We start from the raw sequence: 24,894 nt of genomic DNA on the forward strand, positions 1-24,894 counted from the left end.
TGTCTAAAACCGAGAGAGAAAGTCGCAGAGTCCTGGGACTTTGTATGTACTGCGGGAAAAAGGGACACTACGTGAGGGAGTGTCCCCTAAAGCCCAAGAAAAGAACGACTGGATTCGCGGGTAAAAGGGTGGCCATCACAGCAGTGGAAACGACTGCCAGTGGAGGCGCACATCCGACAGACACGGCAGAAATCGAGGTACGTGAGACGGAATGGAGATTGCCGTCGCTGGCGGGGGGCGAAAAATTGACAACAGAAACCCATATAGTACTACCCATGCTCCTTAAGAACGGTCCAGCCACACATCCGGTTCTCGCAATGGTCGATTCCGGAGCCACTGGCAACTTTATGGACGATGGGCTGGTGCACCGGTTGGGGTTGGTTCGGGTCCCAGTGACCAAGCCTGAGACGGTGTTAGCTGTGGATGGAACACCATTGACCTCCGGTCCTATCACCGAGCAGACGGAGGCGGTGGAATTGGTGGTCCGAGGCGAGGCTCAGGACCACGTGGAAAACATCACTTTGAATATAATCGAAGCCCCACAATACGAGATCATCTTGGGGATGCCGTGGTTGTGGAGGCATAATCCTACCATAGATTGGAGACACAAAACCATAAGTTTCACCTCCAGAGATTGCATAGAGCAGTGTATGAAAGATAGGGGGTCCGTCTCCCACACGCTCGCCCTAGCTCAGACGTGGCAGGTGGCCACGGCGGTCGAAAAAGAGATCGAGCTACCGCCAGAATACGTCAGGTATAGGGGCGTATTTTGCGAAAGAGAAGCGGAGACCCTGCCGCCCCATCGCGAATATGATTGTAGAATCGACTTGGTGGATGGGGCGGCTATGCCCACTTGTCGGGTGTATGCCTTATCCGAGCCCGAGACCAAGCACCTGCGGGAATATTTAGATAACTTCTGTGCATTGCGGTTTATTCGCCCGTCCCGCTCACCTGCTGCTTCTCCTCTTTTCTTTATCGCAAAGGCAAACGGTGATCTTCGAACGTGCATAGATTATCACATGCTGAATAAAAACACCATCAGAAATCGGTACCCACTGCCGCTCATCCCCGTGTTGGTGGACCAGGTGAAAGAGGCCACCATTTACACGCGACTCGACCTACGAGGGGCCTATCATCTGGTCCGCGTCCGCAAGGGGGATGAATGGAAAACCGCGTTCAAGACCAGATTCGGTCTTTTCGAATATTTGGTGATGCCGTTCGGGCTTTGTAACGCCCCGGCAGCGTTTCAATATTTTTTGAGCAACGTGCTGAAGGACTACATCGACAGATTTGTCATCGTATATATCGATGACATTCTGGTTTTCTCAGTCTCCCCAGAACAACATGTGAGCCACGTCCTACTGATTCTGAGAAGATTGCAAGAACAGCGCTTATACTGCAAGCTTAGCAAGTGCGAGTTTGGGGTCACAGAGGTGGAGTTCCTGGGAGTAATCCTGAGTCCCTGGGGTTTTAGGATGGCTGAGAGAAAGGTGAAAGCTGTACAGGAATGGCCGGTGCCGCGCTGTGTGAGAGATGTACAGTGCTTTCTTGGCTTCTCCAATTATTATCGGAGGTTCATCTCTCATTTTTCTCAACTAGCTTCTCCCATCACTAGGTTGTTGAGAAAGGGGGCCGTCTTCCTATGGACACCAGAAGCCATGGACGCTTTCATCCATCTGAAAAAGGCATTTTGTACCGCCCCCATCTTGCGACACCCGCAACCCGATATCCCATTCATTGTCGAGGCTGATGCCTCCAACATCGCTGTGGGGGCGGTGTTGTCTCAACGAGACAAACTAACCGGACAGCTACACCTGGTGGCTTTTTTGTCGAAAAAACTAAGTCCTGCGGAACTCAATTACTCAGTCCCAGAAAAATAACTATTGGCCATCAAAAAAGCCTTCCAGGAGTGGAGACACTACTTATGGGGGGCCCATCATCCGGTCACCGTGTACACCGATCACAAAAACCTACAATACATGAAGACCACCAGGCTTCTCTCGCAGAGACAGATGAGATGGATGTTATTCTTCGCAGAATACGAGTTTGTAGTTACGTTTCGTCCCGACTCAGATAACCGGAAAGCAGACTCGTTGTCGAGACTTGGAGAAAGCGAAGCCGCCCAGCAACACCCTCTGGAAGCTATCGTCCATCCTGAGAAGGTCCTGTGTGTGATCACAGCGGAGATGTTCGTGGACCAGGTCAAGGACAGCCGCTCGCTTGTGCGGTGGCAGCGCTGGGCGAAGCAAGACCCCTGTCGGGTCTTGAAACACGGAATACCTCTCCACAAGAACAAGTTGTTTCTACCCACGCAAGAGCTACGGGTACAGGCTTTCAACTGGTGTCACAATACGGTGCTAGCAGGACACCCCGGAAACCAGAAGACCCTCCATCTGGTGCAACGACATTTCTGGTGGGATGGCATGATCGCCGATGTAAAACACTGGGTGTCGCACTGTGAGACCTGTGCTCGGGCGAAAGGAGAACACAGCAAGGCTAGAGGGAAATTGCTGCCGTTGCCAACACCGCCACAACCCTGGCACACGATAAGTTTGGATTTTGTTCTCGGCCTACCCCGGGACCAAGGGTTTACCGCCATCTTGGTGGTGGTTAATAGCCTGACGAAAATGGGGCATTTTATTCCCTGCAACAACCTTTCCACGGCAGGGCAAACAGCGCAGATGCTCTTGACGCAGGTGGTGCGTTTACACGGCCTCCCCCGGGTTATCGTTTCCGATAGGGGCCCCCAATTCGTTGCCCGCTTCTGGCGCATGTGGTGCAAGGCCCTCCAAGTGAGTGCCGCTCTGTCCACCAGTTTTCACCCGCAAACTGATGGGCAGACCGAGCGCTTAAACCAAACTCTCACGAAGTATTTGCGCTGCTTTTCCGAAGACGCCAAGGACTCCTGGGTTTCATTGTTATGGTTGGCAGAGCTGTCGTACACCGTTCAGAGCCAATCATGGCATTCATGCCTCTACACTGCCGTTGGTCGTTCCAAGAGAAGTACAAAACCAGCCCACAGTGATGGAGCAAGTCGACCGCCTCCTACAACTCCATACGAAACTACAGGCCAACTTGCGGCGAGCCAAGCAACAGTACAAGAAATGGGCCGATCGCCACAGGCACGAAGGGCCTAGTTACCGGGTGGGAGACCGCGTATGGCTCTCCACGAAAAACATCAGGTGGCGCAGTATATTCCATCCCAGATACATTGGGCCCTATACTGTGGTGCGGAAAATCAACCCAGTGGCTTATCAGTTGAAACTGCCTGCTTCCCTGCGAATACATCCCGTGTTCCACTGTGGACTCCTGAAACCAGCAAGGAACGTCAGAAGCCGAGCGACGCCTCCAGTAGTGCGGGATGGCCAGTTGGAGTACGAGGTGAAACGAATCCTGGACTCGAAATTTAGACAAGGAAATTTGTGGTACCTAATTTCCTGGAAGGGGTACCCGTCCGAAGACGACTCGTGGGAACCCTGCACGAATGTACACGCCCCGCAGGCGATACGCCTGTTCCATGCCCACAATGCGGGGAAACCAGGGTCAAGGAGGCGCTGGGGTGGGGGGCGTACTGTCAGGGTTTGAGGGCTAGGGCGCCTACGTAGTTGCGTAGATAATTCCAGTGGAACTACATGTCCCAGCAACCCCAGACAAGGGGAGGGGCGAAAGACTTTATCAACATGAACAACGCGTCAGGACGTTGTTCGTGATTCTGGAACCTGGGAGCAGCCGACGGCTTTCGAGCGGCTGTTCAACTTTCTGCTCTTCCGGTGTTGGAGGAGAGCCTCGAGACGAGGTGAACCGTTCCCGGTACTGCCGTGGGTGATCGGCAGGAGTTCCGAAGAGGGCGCAGCGGAGCAGGTCTCGTCGGCGTCGCGAACTGCGGGACAGAGCATGCGAGGTGAAGAAGCCGGTGATTCTAATTTTTCACCGTAACCCCGCTGCACGCGCAGCATTGCGCGGACACCAGCAAACAGTGGCAGGTAAGCCGTGAGGGATTGCACGGCAGCCCAGACAGTGGCAAGTGCCTATTCATACTTTGTTTAGTATCGTTTCTGGTTATAGCTGGATTCATGTTTACGGCCATCTGGCAGCCATGTAGGTGGAGCCGGCCATTTACTTTCTTTTGGGAGTTTTGATTTCATCGGCCTTCTGGCAGCCAATTAGGTGGAGCCGGGCCCAACGCTAATGGGTACGAGACATTCTAAGAGTGTGGCGGACATTGGGAACTTACTTTAAGAGACAGAAAGTGATTCCTCATCTGACAAGTAGAGGAGCCCTGACAAAAAGGGTTCTCTTGTCTTCTTTCTTTGAACCTCTCCTTCCTTCATCAGTTTCTGGATAAAAGAGAGTGGGGGGGGGGGTAGGAGTTGGTACGTATGTGGACGAGGGAGTGTGGAATTCTTGTGGGCGTGAATCGTTAGGTGATCCAGTGTTAACCTTTTGCACCTTTTGGTTTTGGCATAGATTCATGCGCAGCAGTCTCTGAGAGATGACTGGTATCTGCTAGAGGAACTATCGTTAGGGAGACGCCTTGGCAGGTAGGAGGAAGAACTAGTGAGACCCTATGAGAGTAGATAGCATGTGAGAGGTTATTAATTGCATGTACTTTGTTTTTCAGGTGTCCCTTCCCACGCTGCCCCTACCCTATCCTTCCCTCGCCTGATCGCCTCAACACTCTGGGTGTCTTGAATCAGAGTTTGGGGATGTCAGGAGGTGGACCCCTTTGAGCATCGCCCTGATCCTGAGGAGAACCGGAAGACCGTGACAGGGACAGTGCAAGTCCCTTCATCCCGATACTATTAAGGCAATCAACCAACAAACTCTGGTTGACCGTATCAAAGGCCGCGGACAGATCTAAAAGAATAAGCGCGTCACACCCCCCTTTGTCCAAAGTCTGTCTTATTTCCTCTCTGCAGAGCAGTTTATGTGCTATTGAAGCTCCTGAAACCGTATTGTGTGTGTTGTCCAGGATCACATGTGTGAATTAAGGCCATCAGTTGATGATTTAAAGTTTTTTTCAATTAATTTAGCAGCAAAAGGAAGTCTTGATATGGGCCGATAGTTGTTAGGGTCACTGGGGCCGAGGCTAGATTTCTTTAAGAGAGGGAGAATAGATGCTTTTTTCCATCATGTTGGAAAATGAAATGTGGAGATAATTTTATTGAAGATTGCCTTAAGATGGTTGGCAATGATCTCCGGGGCCATTGCATAATGAAGGCAGGACAAGGATCAATTGGTGAGCCTGATTTGGTGCCTTTAATTAGAGTAATGAGTTGTTCATTGGTCAGAGGAGTGAACTCCAGCAAGGTGGGATTTGCACCCTTGTGATGGCCCAACCTGATTTCTTCAACAGAGGGAGTCACAGATGAAGAGAACTTGTTAAAAATTTGTTCCACTTTGTTTCAAAGGTGAGAGGCCAAATTATTACAGAAGGAGAGACTGACTTTTCAGGAAGTGTTGGAGGGCACCTTGGAAAGCTTCTTTACTGTCAAAAAAAGTTCTTTAACTGATTTGTTTGCTTTCTGTATTTTCTGGTCGAAATAGAGGGGGTTTTCCTCTTTGATCATAGTTTTATAGACTGCAATCTCCTTGTTTTATTTAGCTTGTCCATCGTGATTGTTGTCTATCCTCCAGAGCCTTTCATACCTCCTATATGTCTGTTTTTGTTGTTTCAGTCTTTCGGAGAACCGCTGGGCCGATGGTTTACAACGTTAAGAAGAGATTGTTTTCGCAGGGACTAGTGAATGGGCAGAGGAGCAAAGCCAATTGGTGAAATTAGTGGTAAGGTAATCAAGATCATCAGCCCAAGCAGGCTGTGAGTCAAATAATAGCATGTTGGACAGGTCAGTATCAATTTTGGTCCATTGGCGATATGTATATGAAGACCGAGATAGAGTGGAGACTGGTTTATTAAGATTAAACAAAAAAGAATGATTATCTGACCAGCCTAAAGGTAGAACATCCGCGATGGTCAGTAGCGAGTTGTTGGTAAAGACCCCATCCAACAAATGGCCTGCCCTATGAGTGGGCACTTTCACCAATTGCTCAAGGCCCAGGCATGACAAGGTATCCAACAGGAAGTTAGTTGTATTGTCAGCCTGTGCCTCCAAGTGGAAATTAAAATCACATAAGAGAGTAAATCTGGATGAGAGCAATCTGGGTTCTATGAAGGAAGTGACCTCATGGTTAAAAGCATTCCTTTGACCAGGCGGGCCATAAACAAGCATACCATTCCATGTTTGAGTGTTGGATAGTTCAAAATTAAAAGACAATGCCTCAGACACCTCGTAGGGGACCACTTGAAACTTGGCAGAGAGATAATCTCGATAAACTATAACTAAGCCCCCACCTTTTTTTGTGTATTCTATCAGCCCTGAAAATATTATAGCCCTGTGGGATGGCTGAGACCAGTTCAGGGCCAGATGCAAGGTCTGCCCAGTTTAGAGAACTATGTCAGGTTTGTAGTGATCGAAAAACAGGCAAAAATCTATTTTGTGTTTAATAAGTGACCTTGCATTAAGGAGGGCACATGCACACGTTCCGAGTTTGGATAGACCCTGTGCTGAGCCTTTGAGCTTGTTCATCGAGAATATGAGACTGGGGACAATGCCATAATCATAAAGGCTTTCCGTGAGTATGTTTCAGCAACGGCAATTTGAGTTAGGGGAGGTGATCAATCTATCCGTCTTAACTTTGGTGCAATTAGGGCTTTTACTGGCGGAATTCAAAGCAAGCAGGGCCTCTCAGGAGTAGCATCTTCTTGAGGGGGCTCAGGAAAACAGCCTGGACGTATGGCGCTAAGCGCAGTCCAGGCTGTTCAGGTATTCTGAAGATCGAACTAAGGCACGCAGGTCAGGCTTACAGAGGAGAGCATCCAATATAACATGCAAGTCATGCACATGAAAAAAAAAGAATAGTCCTGTTCTCCTGGGTGGTGCAAGTGCCATGAGTCACTCAGTCCCCACTCCCTCTGCCAAGCTGGGGAATCTGGCAATAGCGGATGGGATCGATTTGAGACCTGGATCAGCCACACAATTATAATCACCCCCCAAGGTAAGTGAGCCCACCAGATGAGGGGCCAGTATTCTAGAGAGTTCCGCGAAAAATGTCTCCTGATTAATATTCGGCCCGTAGACACTACCTATAGCAATATCACGTCCATCCAAGCGCCCATACACCACTACATAATCACCTGCTGGGTCTATGAGATGGCCCACATGTTGAAAAGGGACCCCTGCACATATCCCCTCTTCTGTAAGCGGAATAAGAAGTGAAGTAGGCCTGCCCTCTCCACCTGTGCTGAAGCACTGCTCCTTCTTTGGCTGTTAGATGTGTTTCCTGGAGGAGTGCGATTTGGACCCCTTGTCTGTTACGATATAATAAGCCTTTATGCCTCCTAGCCGTAGTATGCATCCTCCTTATATTCCAGGAGAGAATTTTATAATTTCCGGGGGCTGGCATTGAAGAATATAATGATAGAGTGGGTGGCACCAACTCAGGGAGGCATCACACCCCCAAGGACTACCTGAAAACCTTCAAGAAGCTGAATCTATATCCAGAGCACGACTTAGCAACACCCCCAAAACAAAGAACCAATGAATGCCCCAACACCCGCACCCCAGGACAAGCAGGCACACACCACCCATCCAACAGTAAACCAACGCATAAGCAGTTGTGGGAGCACCCACCAAAACTACAAGGAATAAAAAGCTTACGAGAATGACCATCCCAGCACTCCCACCCAGGCTGCCCCCCCCGACTGAAAAAGGAGTAAAGAAGTGATTACCCATGGAACTCAACAGTGATGCAAGGTAGACATAGATTAGATTATCAAACAGATAACTTGCAGTAGACAAGAAATAGTGCTCCCACAAGTATTATACTTCAATCAATCAATCAATACATCACCAGCTTCAAATGAGTTCATAAGCAGTACCAGGGGTGATCTTTGAAAGTTCATTATAAGAGTCCTCGGAGGAGATAGTGCCCTGGGACATGTCCGAGTCCTGAACCCTATCAGCCCCCACCGAAGGGGCCGGGCTCGTGGGTTGCCACTCATCGCTGCCATCACTTCTGCTGCTTGCTGCTCATATTGCAGCCTCCTCAAAGAATCATACGACTGGACATGCGCCCAGTGCAGTGCTAGGCTTCATGCAGGGGGTAGCAGCCAGGGGAGGGGCACCTTGTTCCTCGGATTTCTTCGAGGTCCTGTGGTAGCATGTTGGATCCCGGTGGAGGGGTTGCTCCACCACGTAGACACAGGTCAAAGAAGCCCGCAGACCCACTCGGGCACCATCTTGCATGCACTGGCATGAAGCATGCCCAAATTAGTGTTCAGTGAGGGTCAGGAGCCAGGATCCGGCCACAGCCCCGGGGGCCAATTACCAATGCCTCCAATATCTGTGGGTTTGCCACGCCTCACTGGGCATTCAGCGCTATCAGGAGCATCCCAGCCGGATTTCACCTCCTGTGAGTCACGCGGTCCCAGGTCACCTCACTAGGTCCACGGTTCCTTCAGATCCCGCAGGCTCTGAACCGGGTCTGCAACCCGCTGACGTCCCAACAGGTGCTGGTCCCTTCCCACTGTGTAAGGTGCACTGCCTCTCTAAGGCTAATAGTCAGGCCCAGCCGTTGCAGCACTCACTGGGCAATAATGTCACTGCTCCCAGCGCTGCGTACTGGGCCGCCTCTCCCATTCGTCAAGGGTCCGGCGGCTCGGGGGACCAGTTCACAAGTTCCCCACCACTCGGTGCACACCCCCACTGCACCTCAACAAAGTCCTCAGTGGGCGGCAGAGCCCAGCTGCAAGCCCGGGCCGGCGCAGAGCTTAGCACACAGCGGCCACCATCTTGCCGAGGCCGTGACACCAGGAGCCGCATCTGCAACAAAAGGTGTACAGACAGGTTTATTGCATATGTCAGAGTAATACACCTGGGAGAGCGACGTGCTATAAGAAAAGCACAAGTCAGTCTCAACTTACACACACTTCGAGTCTAGTCTTATAATAATAATTTTGGCTAACTTCCATAACTCTAATACAATATGAACAATAGAAAAAACTTACAGCTTTTCCGTTATGTCCCACCCAGATTACATACATTTCCTGCATTTTCCCTGTGTTCGTGACTTCTCACGCCACACTTACAGACTACAATTAGAACATTCTTGTTGCTTCGAATTTTCTGTTATACGTATTTAACACAGGAAATTTCTCAGCAAGCATACAATGGGAAGAAAAACCACTTAAGCCAGACCGCATTTAGACCTTTTTTTGAAAGCAGGCTGTGGGTTATTTCCAGATCAAATGTGCAACTTAACATGCACGTTTAACCACACATTTTAACAACATTATACTGTTTTTCTTTTTTTTACATAATATTTCACAGGTTGTGGGCAAGTGACAGATAAAACAGAATAATTAGGGCCTAAATCTAAATGAGATTTTTGATTCCTACCAATCCCCTCTCTAGTCCTTTCTTCGACTACTTCCTCACTACCCCTGTGCATTTCTTCCAATTCTATATTTTGCATCTCTTTATTTCTTATTATAGGAAGCATACCTCCCACTTTAGCTGTAACCCTCAACATGCTAAGATAACCTGAAATACTAGGCACATCAATAGCAACAGAACTATTATAGGCAACAAGGCCTTAGGCAACCCCGACATCCAGTACGGCAACCAATCAAACCAGCCAGTGAACCACTCATCTGGAGCACCCCTTCTCTCTTCATCTGCGTATGCAAATTATGCAAAGTCAATTTCGCCTGAGTTAGATTTCCTTCATCTTCATCATTTCCAGGTATGAAAGTACAGCATATCAAATTCATTTTTCTACATATTCCTCCTTCGATTTCTCTCATTAAGTCTGTCTCATCACCATATGCTTGATTGAATGCAGCTCTTCTTTAATTGCATTAAAGCCATCTTCAGTAGCATTTATTGCTTTCATCAATTCCCACCAGGTGATTTGAAGCCAGCAAGCAGTTGTTTTTGCTTGAAAAATAGGTATCAGACTCCCAAAAAAGCATCATTGAACAACCTATACTCTTTGGGCACATCCTGCCACACTGAAGTTTCAAAGTACTCAGACATCCTTTTACTTCTGTGATGATGCAGCAACGTTGATGCTTTACTCATGGAATGCAAATGCAAATCTTTTATTTCTATTGCTGGTATTACCATAGATGGGGAATGCAAAGTTTCCAGAGAGCAGATTCCACTCCAGTCGGGGGGTAATCGAGTGTATATTCAAACTCAACACTGCCAGAAAAAATCCATAAGGCTGGAGGTACCGCCCTGCATATTGGCATTGTAAATAGTTGAGCTGCAATTGAGATTCCGTCCCACTTTAACAATCCCATTTTCCTGAAAGCAAAGAAAAAATCTCACTACTTTCACAGCCAGCTTAGGATGATGTTTAGTTCCAGCCCAGGTATATCTCTGTATGTTTTCATCCCATACTTGCTGACATGATGCTTTTATATCATCAAATCTCAAATGATTTTTTGTTTCTGTGCCATTCCATAAATATATGGCCCCACATGAAATCCTAGCTCCAGTAAACCATTTATTATTGGCAAATACTGATGATTCAATACTTAATACTGGCCTGGCTGCGCAATCTGTGGGCAGTGGTTTGGCAGAATAATTATTACAGGTGGATGGTGGATTAGATCACCCTAGAAAACCTCGTTCCAATACTGCTTCCTCCCAATTTCCATAACTATATTTCTGCCCTGCTCCCTTCATTCTGGATATCTCTTTCATTATCTCTGTTTTATCTCTTAAAGTTGCAAAATTTCAGGGGTTGTATCAAATCTAGTTGTATTAACTCTGGCAGTCATAGGACTAACATGAGTTGGCTGTAACTGTGCTTTTATCCTACACAAGAAAAGGTGCAATAAACACTGTCATATTTATAGGCACTTCTTTTGGATACACTAAAGGTGGTGTTTCTATGGCATAGGGAATTAGAGAACATACATAACTATCATTTTGTATATTGGTACCTATATCATGCATGCTTTTATACCAAAAATTATCAAGTAAAGAATCATGCAGAGGATGTATATCTGTTTCATTAAAAACAGCTCTACGAAAGCATAATATTTCTTCCCTATGGGTGTGATCTTTTGCATCTACATAACACATAATACAATAGCAAATTATCAGAGCAATAATCATAACCACTGAACTCATTATACTATGAAAAATATCATTTAACTGTCTCTTCATTGTATCATTTATTCCTGGACCCTTGCCTCCTCCCCTCTCTGCGGGAGTGAGGCCAAAAATGGAATAAGGTCCGTTACGTGCACCCAGTTCCGCATCCCCTCCACTTTTACTGCTGTTGGCGTGCTCTGTGTTACTTGGTAGGGGCCTAGAAACTTGGGGTCTTTCCATGTTCTCACGAAGTTGTGCACTAAGACCCAGAACCGATGCTGATGGCTGTAGACTAGGGCAGGGGTGGTGCAGTACTGTCGGCCTGTTGCAGCTGAACCTGTGAATAAACCTGTACAGCTTTTGCTAAGGCAGACATGTATGCATTCATTTCTTGCCAAATTCTTTCTGATGCAGATTTAGTATCATAACGAATCATTTGATTTTGTTTAAAAGAAAAATTAGAATACCTACCTGTTACGACTTGGTGGGGGGATCCTTTGAGGGGGCATTTCTCAATGCATACAGAGCAAGAGGAAGGCAGTAAAGCCTATTCTTTTTCAGTGTCTCACACATTTTTGACATTTTGCTTTTCAATAATTCATTCATCCTCTCAAAAATATCCAATACTCTCTGGGTGGTAAACTGGTGTTCCACTCCTAATAGCGCAGTAATTTGCTGAAATACTGGTTAGCAAAGTGTTTTCCATTATCGCTGCGTATCGCCGCCGGAACCCTCCACCTTGGTATGACCTCTCTCACCAGGAATTTGGCTGCCTGGTCAGCATCATACCTGGAGCAGGGTCCTGCTTCAATCCATCTAACAAATACTGATATCCATTACATTTTTGTATCATATCTACAAAGTCTATATGTAACTCTATGAAAGGACCTATTGGTCTTGGAATGGAGGATGAAGGCATTTTTGGGGACCTCTTATTAGAGTACTGATAACACATATGCCATGAAGCTAGGAATACATCAACTAATGGTCCTAGATTAAGGATAAACCAGCTTTTATTTAATTCATCCATTATTACTCTTTTAGAATTGGGTGTTGGTAAATGAAGTTGTCAAAGGGCTGTTATAAGTAGTGACTGAGGCATTATAACTTTACCTGAATTTGCTGATCTATAAAGGAGATCTGGAAATCCAGTCACTCCCCCTCTTGATTTCCAGATATCGTTCTCATGTTGTGGTGATGAATTTTGAATGTCTAATAATGCCTCTGTAGAAATATTCTCATAGTGTTGTATCTCAACCTCATCATCTGCATCTAAAGTGTACATACTGCATGTTTTCATTGCATATAAACTAGCTTCCTTTGCTGCTGCATCAGCAGCTTCATTTCCCTTAGACACCAAATCTGTTCCTTTTGTGCGTGCCTGGCACTTAACCACCGCTACTTGACATGGTATTTGCAATGCAGCAATAAGGTCAGCTAAAAGATGTTGGTGCGCTACTGGTGTCCCATCAGATGTAAGAAATCCTGGCCGTTCCCATCTCTTCAGTCCTGAATGAACTGTGGAAGCTACATATGCTGAATAAGTGTATATTGCAAAAACAACAGTTGATGGACAGAATGCAGAACAATGTCATACATTCACCCCAGTACAGAGATCTGGGCCTAAATCCATCGTTTTTTTGCTCACCATGCCATTCCAGTTGGAACCCAGCCATATGCAAATCAGTCTTGACCCTGTGCCTCATGGGAACAGTCCAGCCGAAACTGCCAAGCCAAGTCCTAACTGGACTGGAACCAAGCATCCTAGGACCGGTTTCGGGGTTTCACCCCTCTTCAGCCAGGATAGCTTGATTCCAGTGGCATGGAGAGCACGGGACTCACGTCTGAGCATACCCGTCCCACTCGGGGTGACAAATGCAAAAACAACAGTTGATGGACAGAATGCAGAACAATGTCATACATTCACCCCAGTACAGAGATCTGGGCCTACATCCATCGTTTTTTTGCTCACCATGCCATTCCAGTTTGAACCCAGCCATATGCAAATCAGTCTTGACCCTGTGCCTCATGGGAACAGTCCAGCCCAAACTGCCAAGCCAATCAGTGTATATTGTTACTGGCTGACTCTGACAAGCCTGTAGGGCTGTTATCAATGCTTTTAATTCAGCCACTTGGGCTGGCATGGGTAAGAGGTGCAATGTGTGTAAGGTATAATCAGTAGGTGTACCAATAGCCTCAACAACAGCTGCACCTGTATGTCTTTTGCCTGTCTCCTGGTCTATCCGTGAGGAACCATCAATAAACATTTGTCAGCCATCAGACAAGGGTTCCTCATGTGCCAGGTCCTCCACCAATGTTACCCTACAGTCATGATCAGTGGACTCTAGTGGGTGCACTAAAAACGTTGCAGGACTGACTAAGGGTACTCTCTCAATGCAGATAGAAGAGTTTGACCGTTTTACTTCATAACCTGTCGCTCTTTGCGTGATTAATGTACTTTTACTTTTCTGCAGCACAGCGAATGGAGAGTGCTCGACATACAGTGTCACAGGGCATCCTGCTTTAATAGTACTACTCTTTTCTACTGCAAAAGCTGCTGCTGCAAGCGCTCGCTCACAAGGAAAGTGACCTTTCATTACTGGATCTAATCATACACTAAAATAGGCGATGGGTTTGTGACCCATCGGGTATTTTTGAGTAAGGACTGATATCATGGAATCCTCTGTGGTAGCAGAAAACAGGAACAATCTCTTTGTATAGTCTGGAATTGCTAGCACTGGGGCTGAAGTAATTGCTTCTTTCAATATCTGAAATGCACTTACACTGTCATCGCTCCACTGTGGGCCTGTGTTGTCAGTATTAGCTTGCTTCATTGCATATAATAGTGGCTGTATGATGGTAGCATTATCAAATACCCCCTGACGTGCAAAATTACAAAGGCCTAGAAATTAATTTCTGCATGTCTTTTACTGTCTTGGGCTGAGGCTGATCACGTATAGTTTGTATTCTAGAACCTGCTATCTTTTTGCCTTCTGCAGACAACACTTTGCCAAAATACAGCACTTCTTTTTGCACAAACTGTAATTTTTTCCTGTCCACTTTGTATCCTTTAGTAGCAAGTAGCGTGAAAAGATTGACTGTGTCCAAAACACATTCAGATTCTGTTTTACTACATATTAGTAAACCATCTACATATTCGAAGACTGTACTGTCTGACTGGAAATTTAACAAATCATCTCTCAATACTCTATTAAACCCAGATGGAGACTCACAATAGCCTTGTGGGAGTCTAGAGTACTGGATTTGTTCGCCATCAAATCTTAAGGCTGTCAAATAATGACCGTCAGGATGTAAAGGTATGCTCAATAAAGCATTCTTTAGATCCACTACAGAAAACCATTTGCTGTCACTTGGTATATTAGTCAATATCACAGATGGGTCTGGCACTATGGGGTACTCTGCTAATACTATAGCATTAAGGGGGCGAAAATCCTGAACCATCCTCCAAGTATTACCTGTAGATTTTTTTACAGGATAAATTGCGGTGTTACAAGGTGATGGACAGGAATACAGGACTCCCTGATCCTTCAGTCTTTGTATTGTTCCTCTAATACCTTCTTTTGCTTCTTTAGACAGTGGATACTGTTTTACATGTGACAATTGTGCACCGGGCTTCAACTTTATCTTAAATGGTTCTGCAGATAGTATCAGTATTACCTCATGTGGAGCTGATGTCCAGAGACAAGGCGGGACTGCTGCTACTGCTTCAATATCATAGGAGGGGAATGGCACAACTGGTAATGTGGTCTGTGCACGGTAAACATGCACTAACAAGGGTGCAGTGTGTGTATAAACTATCTTAGTCCTGGTGGGATCGTCTGAAAAAAGTTCTGAATCAGAAATGTCCCGTGGTCTCAGACCAGGCATAAGAAAAATCAGGACCTTCCCTTCCAAATCCCTCCATCATTATCTGATGCCACCAGAGATCCCCACCTACTGGATATTTCCATGCACTCAAGGTAAAGGGTATTTACCTGTCCCAGTTCATCACCACCAGCTTGTCTCCTGAAAATTAGTCTAGGTGGCAATTCCATCCATGTCCCTAAAAGTTTTTCCTCTTTCTTCAGAACCGTAAATACTGCATCTGCTAGCAATTTATAATGCAACGGCTCTGCCCTTCCAACCACATTTCCCTCTGGTATTCTTTGCAGATGTATCTCACATTTCACTTGCCTTGGTATTTCAAATGTGATGGACCCATCAGAGGAAAACCTTATTGTCGTGTTTAATTTAGACATGATATCCCTTCCTAATAAATTTGCTGGTGAATTTGGAGACTAAAGAAGACACTCCTGCGTTACCACTCCTGCCACTTCTATGGGCACATGTATTGTGTATGGAATGCGCTGTACTTCACCAGAAAAGCCCTGCGTATCCATGGTGGCAGAGGACAATGGAACATTTCCTTCTGAGAGGCAAGATTTTGTTGCTCCTTTATCAACCAAGAAAGCATACCTCTTTCCCATTATATTCATTTCTACCATTGGTTCTTCCTCTGGGTCTAGTGTCCTAGCTACCACAGAACAACTGGGATTCCGGTTGTATGATAAAAGAGGTTTCCACCTAAAACAATCACCCCCCCTTGTCCTTGACTCCCTGTGCTCACCAATGCAGTAATGGATTGGTGATACATGAGTATCTAGGATAGTGCGGTCTTCACAAAGCAAATACATAAGGACTGCTTCTTTAGTGACAAACTTGCATCTGTATCAACGGTGATGCACATCAAATTGAATAATTAGGAGAGCGGCAACAATATTGAGTGCAAAAGGGTCGTTAATTACAATTTTCATATCCTATGTTGAAGAAATAGTGATAGTATCCCCTGGGTGTAGAGATACTGGTCTGTTACCTGGCGGGTCCTGATGAAGGTGGTGCTCATCCTTCCCTCAAACCACCGAAACGTGTTGACCAATGCTATTCAGATCCTGCTATATGCAGTTACTTTAAATGGTCGTGGAGATTGAAACCATTTCTATGTCTCCTACTTTCCAGATATATGTAGTTGTGAATGAAGTATGAGTGTAGTTAAAGAGGTATGAATGTATGAAAGTCTGTTGGACTGCCTTTGTTTTGTTGTTTCTCTACCTGGGGGTGTATAATGTTGATATATGAAGATGTCATCATATTGTAAAGTGATGTGTACATGTTTATAATATTTATTTGAGATGTTTAAATGATAAAAGATAATATAAAAGTAATTTTGATAAAAGAAAGAAAATGAATAAGCAGAGTTAAGAATTACAAATGTTCAGATGTTTTTGGATTTTGTAATGGCTTAATTGTATGTACAGCCCATGTTAAATTCATATGTGAATCGTAGAAAAGAAATATAGGTCACGAGGGAGTATTCTTAGTGTGTTTTGTTGCTTTTCCCCTCTTCTCCCTGACCTCAAAAAGTGTTCCTTTTAGAGGGGGTACCTTTATCCTTTGCATAGTACTCACCAATGCAGTAGTCTGCACCTGATGCTGGCCTCCTGTCTGTTCAACAGGTGCCGGTGCCCCTCGACCAAGTACATTAGCAAATTGCTGTTGTGGCATATAAACCTGTGGTAGTGGAGTTATTTGTTGTTGAGGATAGGGGACATACTGATTAGGACCAGATTGAGGGGATGGCCCTGAAGTATTTACATTTGTCTTCCCCTTCCTCTCCCTATTCCTATCACTCCCTGCGCTTCATCACTCTTCTTAAAGCGGCATTCAGCAATAAAATGTCCAATGTTATCACAGTAATGGCATTTAAAATTTCTTCTTCCTTCCTTCCTCTGTTAAATAGATGAATCCTTAAAGGAAGACAGAAGATGAGGATATTCTGTCTGGATGTGTATTCTTTAGTTTGTAGGTTTAACAGCTCAGCCACCCAACAGCCTCTGGCTCAGCTCAGATCAGTCTCTCGAGATTCCACTCATGAGCCAGGGCAACACTACAGTTCTAGAATACATAGATGTCAGCACAGAGGGATATATATGATGAAGTAACATTACAACACATCTCCCTCTGTTACACAACAAAATAGGAGAGAAAATGGAAATAAAAAAAATGTGAGTGAGAAAGGAAGTAATACAACAAAACAAAGGTATACAACATAGTCATTCAAGTATGAAGGAGGACGAGTCTCCCTTTTAGATCTCTTTAAAACTCCAGGAACACTTTTGTCACAACCATCATGAAAATGATTACCCAAGTGATCCTTCTTTCCCCATACAGCAACCCTGACTAGATTCAGAACTCTATGGTCAGAGGTTCTCACAGCATTATCAAAAACTTTAATGACTTTCAAAGGTCTTGAGAACTTAGCACCAGAAACACTAAAAACAGGTTTTGATCATGACAAGATCACGAACAGCAACCTTGGTTGACTTGACCGCATGCCTCACATCATAATTTTCTTTACTTTTCAAACACTTTTGATCTTCTTTCTCCTTCCAGGAAACTAAATCAGGAACACCACGCCTGTCAGATAGAAATTTATTGACCCATGGTGGTTCTAAGAAAGTGTCAAGTTGTCTACTACGAAACAAAAGAAAAGGAGTTTTACCTGTAGTAGAGTGAGGCGCAAAGCGATAAACACCAACTCTCTTTGAAACCACCTCCTTCCAATCAAGGCAGTTTTGCTTCGCTAGTGAAATGGTTTCCTTTATAACTCTGTTAAACCTCTCAACAGTACCATTAGCCTAGGGGTGATATAAGGCACATTTCTTGTGAACAATCCCACAATTGATAAGAAATTCCTCCATATCCTTAGAGACAAGTTGGACACCATTATCTGTCAATAAAGTTTCAGGTATTCCTTCTCTAGAGATTAATTTTTTAAGAAAATCAATAATAGTTTTTGTGTTCACATTTCTTACAAAAGCTATTTCCGGCCACCTGGAGTAAAGATCCATCACAACAATTACATAAGTATCAGACCCATCACCATGCACAGGTCCCAAAATATCAATAGCTATGTCTTTCCATGGACCACTGGGGTGAGACCTCATTTCCATCGGTTGAGTCCTGATCTTTAGACTTTTCTCACTAAGGGGACATTGGACGCATTCCCTAACAAGACGCTCAACCTGTATATCCATACCAGGCCACCAGTAGGTAGAGCGTGATGGAGCAGGGGAAATAAAAAAAAATGTTTGTACCCCTTCAAAGTTAATGACCTCATAACTTTAAAAACACTAACTGTTTGAATGCATGTATTAATGAACAAATGCACCTTTAATTAGACACTACACACAGGAAACTAACTGGCATTGCAAAAATCTAATTTATTTACAAATGTGAAATTAAATTAACATAGGTTTGTGATTTGTGTAGAAAGTAGACGTAAATTGCATGTATTTCGTTTGTAGTAAAATTATATTGTGGCAAAGAATGCAGAGGGTAAGTAAAATGGCTTTAAATGTCGCTTATGCTAGGTAACATCTAACACGGGTCATTAGAATGGTGGGTGGTAAACAGAAGGGCTTATTTTCTATGTCTCATTTCTGCTATGTTGTTTTCATATTAGTTCCGTTCGGGCCTGCTAGGCCTCGCTTAGAAAATGGCCGCTGTCGAGAGACGTGATTGCGTGCGCCGAATGAAGATGGCCCTGCGCATGAGCAGAGTGGAAGTTCCAGTCCCGAGTGTGTGGTCTATGCCCGGGTTGAGAGATGTCAAGGCCAGGCTGACCTAAGACAAGAGTTGTGCCAAGAGTTTAGCATGAATGCATGGGAACGGATGGGAGACTCGAACTCCAGAAGATGAACTAATTCATGACTGTCGAATAATGTTGCAAATATATTAACAAAGTTAAAGGACATTTGGACTTGATGAATCACGAGGAAAACTGTATGAATGAATTGTTTGCGGAACCAGTTCAAGCAAGGAGGACAATGAGGTGACCATCACCACCCCTCCAATGGACCAATCAGAATGAATGTAGCCCCTAAAACAGTGGTTCCCAAACTTTTTTGACCCATGGCTCCCTTGACCTAATTGACAGTTGGCCGTGGCTCCCCAACATTTTTTTACGGGTGGGCTGGTGGGGGGGATGTAAGCCCGACCTCGGGAGTACTTCCTGTTGTCTTCCTTAAATTAATTGGGATGCAATGATGGTAGTATAATCATATTTGTAACAAAATACGAAGATAACAGCTGTTTAATAAAACTTTGTTAAGTGTGAAACGATACAAGATTAATAGCCAAATATGTTTCCATGTAACTTTTATTAACCACACAACAATAGTTCGCAAATTTCTATATAATAAAATATCTTTTCAATGAACAGGTAAAACAGAGTCCGAAATTCACCTTACAAATCCTAGTGAGATGGATGTGCTTGTTTTTCCTTACATAACTCCTGAAATCTTGGAGTTATTTTTGAGATTGCAACACGCATTTCTTTTTCAAGGTGAATTTTTGCCCTATATTTAGACTTTATCACTGCAACTGCTGAAAAACCTGCTTCACAAAGGTACGAAGTTGCAAAAGGGATCAAAACATGCAGGGCTCTCTTGCTAATCATTGGATATTCATCTCCAGCTTGGCACCAGAACTCAAGCAGTGACTGAGACTGGAACCTTACTTTCAATGTTGAGTCACTTGAAACATCAATAAGCTGTTCTGCTTCCTCATTGTTGAAATGCTGAGGTATCTCAGCGTTGAAGGGGTCTCTCACCCATTTTATTGGCTCCACTTCATCCTCTGGAAAATATTTATCAAGGTAAAAACGCAGTTGAGATAAATACAGAACAAAAACTGTCCTCAGTTCCTCCTTTAACGCCATCTCATTCTCCTGCAGGAACTGGTCCAATGAAGGAAAACATTTATAGTCACCTTTGCTTAGACTGCTTTTCCAAAGGATCACTTTCTTCTTAAAGCCTGAAACTTTGTCTGACAGTTGCAAGATGTTAGTATTATTGCCTTGCAAGGACTTGTTCAGTGCATTCAGTTTTTCAAATAGATCAGAAAGAAAAGCCATTTGTATTAGAAAGTCTGCATCAATAAACTTGTCAGCAAAACAATGTTCATCGCCATGTAGATATGAGTAGATTTCATTCCTCAGTTCATACACCCTAAGCAGGGAGTTACCTAGAGACAGCCACCGAGAACTGCTATAGAACAAGAGACATGAGTGTTCCGCACCCATGTCCTCACACAGTTTAGCAAAAAATCTTGCTTTCAATGGTCTTGTTTTAATATAATTTATCACTTTGATGACAATTTTCAGAATACCATGCAGTTCTTCACTGAGGTTTCCTGCTGCCAGTGCTTCTCTGTGAATTATGCAGTGTGTCCAAACAGCATTAGGAGCTTTAGATCGTATGCGAGCTTGAAGTCCTTGGTAGCATCCTGCCATTGAACGGCCCCCATCTGTACAAACTCCAACACATCTCTCCCAGTCAATTTGATTCAGTTGCATGAAATCATCCACAACCACATACAAGTCTTGACCTGTGGTTCCACCTTTGATTTCTTTACAGAACAACAAATCCTCAACAATTTGTTTTTCGTATAGAAACCTGACATAGCAAATAAGATGGGTGTCTTTGTGGTTGTCTGTTGCCTCATCCAACTGGAGTGCAAAGTCTTTGCCTCTTAGATTACAGATGAGCTGATCGTTAATATCTTCAGCCATATCATTTATCCTCCGGCTGATAGTATTATTAGAAAGAGGCACTTTCAGCAGCTGTTTACCCGCATCTTCGCCGATCATGATTGTTACCATCTCAACAGCAGCAGGCAAAATCAGCTCTTCTGCAATTGTGTGGGGTTTTTTACTCTGTGCAACTAGATAGGCCACTTTATATGAAGACAGGAGGGCGTTACTATTAGTTTTGGTTTGTTTTGAGAAAGTGGACTTTTGTAGTTTGGCTTCTGCAACTTTTCTTTCAAAAAAATCCCTTGGCTTTCCGACCACATTTGGGTGAAGACTTTCAAGATGTCGCTTAAGTTTACTTGGAAGCATGGATTCCAGAGCCAAAACTTTTAAACAGATTGCACATTGAGGACGGTCCTCGTTATTAACCCGAACACAAGTGAAACCATAATCCAAATACCTGTCATCGTACTTTCTGTACTTGGCCTTTCGTTTCCCGTCGTCTTTTTTGTCAGAAGAACCTGCAACTTCACTTTGCTCAGATGAACTTGAACTTGGCATTAGAAATCTCTTCATTGTCAATCACAAAGATGGGAATCAGTTCCTCTCGTCTTTCTATCTGTAAAGTCCCTGGTCGTCGTTTCTTTTCCTTTGCTGAAGTATTTCCAGGTTTCTTCCAGGTGTCATCCACAGTCTCCACGGAATAATAAGCCTGAAGTACAAAACATCCAGGTAAGACAAGTATAAGTAGAACTAAAGTTATTCTCTGCCTAATGATGGATCTATTATTTCTGTTAGTTTGCAATAGTAGCCCATGATGATGGTGACCATTTGGACTTATTATTCTTATTGGTACCCCGCACAGACAGAAAGAGCATTCAGTTTTCTAATGAAGTCTAAGGTCAAATAAAATGGCAAATTGTAAGTTTGCTGCAATTTGGCCCAGCGGTTGGAACCAACAATAGAAAACATGAGCAGCTCTGACTTAGTTCATATAAGCAAGGTTTAAACCAGCGTGAAATCAAATAGAAACACATTTGGCCTCTTTGGGAATGAAAACCTGAGGCATTGATGCGCTTTTCTTTAAAGACACAAATGTCATGGATGGGTGGAAAATAATTTAGAAAGGCTGCCTACTGTGCCAGGAGGAATAAATGCGGCTTTGGAAGGCTGACTTGTCCGTATTCTCCTCCGCAGAACCATTTAGCAGGCTCAGAAATGTATAAATCAGTACGCGGGTATAAATGATAAAACAGCACAGGATTCCTGGGTGGTCCAGCTTTAGAACTGGTGGTGCCCAGTGCGACAATGTTTGCGCCCCACAGATTCCATCACTACCACCCTTTAGCAGTGCCCCCCTCAAGTCTCCATGACCACTCTCTCTCAGATATATTGAATCAGTTATATAGTGCCACCTATACCAGTGTAAGGTGTCAGGGCACTTATCACACACACATTACACAGAGCAGAGACAATCAATCATATGTGTGTAAATTAGTGTATAGGAAATGTTTCATAAGCCAGAGGACTACAAGGTAAGTCACAGGTCATCCATACTGGTAGACAGTAAGTGTGGATTTTAACATTCTACACTGCTTTTAACCAAAAGATCTGACAAAGGCACTGACCTATTTAAACTAGCTTCACTGTGTGACGTGCATGGTACACATTCTTTGCAGCAGGCACATTAACACATTCATGGTCAGCACTCTCAAATAAACACAAGCAGGAGCAGCACCACACATATGCTCATAGAGTTGTGTTATTCACAGTGCACATGTTCTACATTATTTAGGAAAAACAGGACTTTGATGGTTCGGTTTATTTACCACTGTGGGTGATATTTAATGGAATGTCTCCAAATCCAACTTATTTGTGGCTAGTACACAAATGATTTGCTGTAGTTCCCTTTTGAACTAAGAGGGTATCCAATGTACGCCAGGGAGGGGCGGGTGTTTACCAGATTTTGATGATATCTACATGAAATAAATTGCCCTACAATGAACCTACATGGAACTCATTTACATATCTAGTGGTTTTCTTTGAAACTTATCGCAGAGCCAGTCCTCCTGAACCTCTGTTGGACCTCAATGCTTTAAAGTGGGACTGTCCTTGTTTGCGTGTTTAAAATACAAAACCACGAGTTAGAACCAAACAAGGCCCAGCCTTTACCCAGCGCCCTGCTGAATCCGACTACAATCGGTGCAATAAATAATATATAAAGAAGGTGCATCTTAAAAATAGTAATGCATAACATAAACAAGTACCTTAAAAGCGCATAGTAGTGAGTGCCACACAAGCCGTCTCCATCTGAACCTCAATCAAACAGCAATGTAAACAGACCTGAGTAACGACCCATCTCTCTTTAGTGGTGAAGTTGGAACTTTCCCCGAGAAGAACAAGCCATCTCATGTAAAAAAGAATTACCCCCTTTATCAACTTTGAATTTGCTTTAGGGAACAAAATTAAAGTTGTGTGCAGCACGGTGTAAACACGCACAGGAACCAATAGCACCTGCTATTGGTTTCATGTGCTTTAGAGAATATATATTTTTAACATGCCACACTAGTACAGCAGAAGGCAGGAGTGACACATTAGACGCGGAGCTGAGTCTTTAAAACATTTGAAAGAAACTTCAGGAAAACTGAAATGCTCAGGACGTAAATATGTACTTCCGGAGCTTAAACACACATGGGAAATGCATAGGCTGGCAACCACAGAGAAAAAACAGCATGCCTCCTCCTTCTGTTGGTACGGTCTCAACTAAAGGACATCTACACAGCAATAAATACACCTGTCCCATATTACTGGCAAATAATACACCATGACATCCCAGAGAAATAACACATCTTTTGTGGACACAAGTACATACTGGACTTTTCGAGCCTCTTCTTACAATGTTAACTCAAAAACTGGAAGTCTCAAAATGCAGTGCTCTGTTAGTAAAAATACTATGAATGGCTGAAGATGTTTCACAAGAAAAGGAACTACTTTAAATATATTTAACAATGCAAACATTACAACCATATTCATTTTTAAGGCTTTTAAAAGTGCAGTCAAATACATGACTGACAGCATGCTACTGGTGGACCGACAATTGGCAGTGCCTGTGTAGTGTTACCCTTCTGCCCTAAAAGTGTCCACAAAGTAATGTTTTCCTATCAGAAATGAGCGGATGAGGATGAGGTATTGGGAGGTGTTTGAAGACGCCCCTTTGACACCTACTCCCAGCCTGGACATGACTAAAGAGAATCAGCCATGCGGCTCGTCTGCACCATTTTCTTTGTCTAAATTGCAGTGATTTTTCTGTAGGATGTTTATTTGTGCGCCGCAACCGGTCCTAGGATGCTTGTTTCCACTCCATATTTTTCACTGTCACCCATGTGCTTTGCCCTGCCCCCCTACACGTTGCACTCCCTGTTATTTCTGCTCCTCACCCTCCACTCTCCATGCTGCTTCCTTTCCTTCGTGCCCCTCATGATGCACACCCATGATTAAAAAAAAGCTTTATTGTATTTTTTTTTCTTTTTATTTGTCGATCCAACTCAGGCAATAAAAAAGAAAAAAAAAGCTGCCTCATTTCTTAAGTGTGCGAAAGCATGGCTTTCACGTGCCTACAAAATGACGACAAGGCCAGCATCGTAGACTTTTTGTTTTTCTTATTTACCCATGCTGCACACTATCGGGGATGCTGTCAATCATGGCGAAAAACCGTGGACAAAGCCAATATGTGTCAGAGGAGAGACTCGTTGGCTTTGCAATGCTTGGTTCATTTTACACGTTCCCCTTCAATGGCCTTGAACCCCAAGCGTGGGTCGGCACAGTTCATTGCTGTTTGGAAGCCATTCGGTCGCCGTGGAAAGGGGTAACGCAGACACTGGGGTAACGACTTAATTATTGTCTCACTCATATTAACTTCACTCTTACCTTGGCTTATGTGGGAACGGCAGAAGACGGCCGGCGGTAGAAAGCGGCGGGCGGCAGAAGACGGCAGCAGTTACTCCTCTCGAACGCCAGAGCTGCCTACGTATGGCATGCGTATGCCAGTAATGGAGACTACCTCCAATGCCTGAGAATGCACGTACGACGCGTATACGTACGTACGCACGTATCGCGACAGTACGCCTCCAGGAA

General features: G+C 44.4%; 1 long non-coding RNA gene across 1 annotated transcript in view; it reads left to right on the forward strand.

Annotated features, from left to right (window-relative positions):
- The window catches only part of LOC146775916 (uncharacterized), a 64,110-nt gene extending 45,269 nt beyond the window's left edge, over nt 1-18,841 (forward strand). Inside the window, exons 2-3 of the long non-coding RNA XR_014971935.1 lie at nt 5,679-5,784; nt 18,691-18,841. This is a non-coding gene — a long non-coding RNA (uncharacterized LOC146775916). The remainder of the gene's footprint in view (nt 1-5,678; nt 5,785-18,690) is intronic.
- Nucleotides 18,842-24,894: the final 6,053 nt, after the last annotated feature.

Source organism: Triturus cristatus, chromosome 12 (genome assembly GCF_964204655.1).
Source record: "Triturus cristatus chromosome 12, aTriCri1.1, whole genome shotgun sequence".
NCBI lineage: Eukaryota > Metazoa > Chordata > Amphibia > Caudata > Salamandridae > Triturus > Triturus cristatus.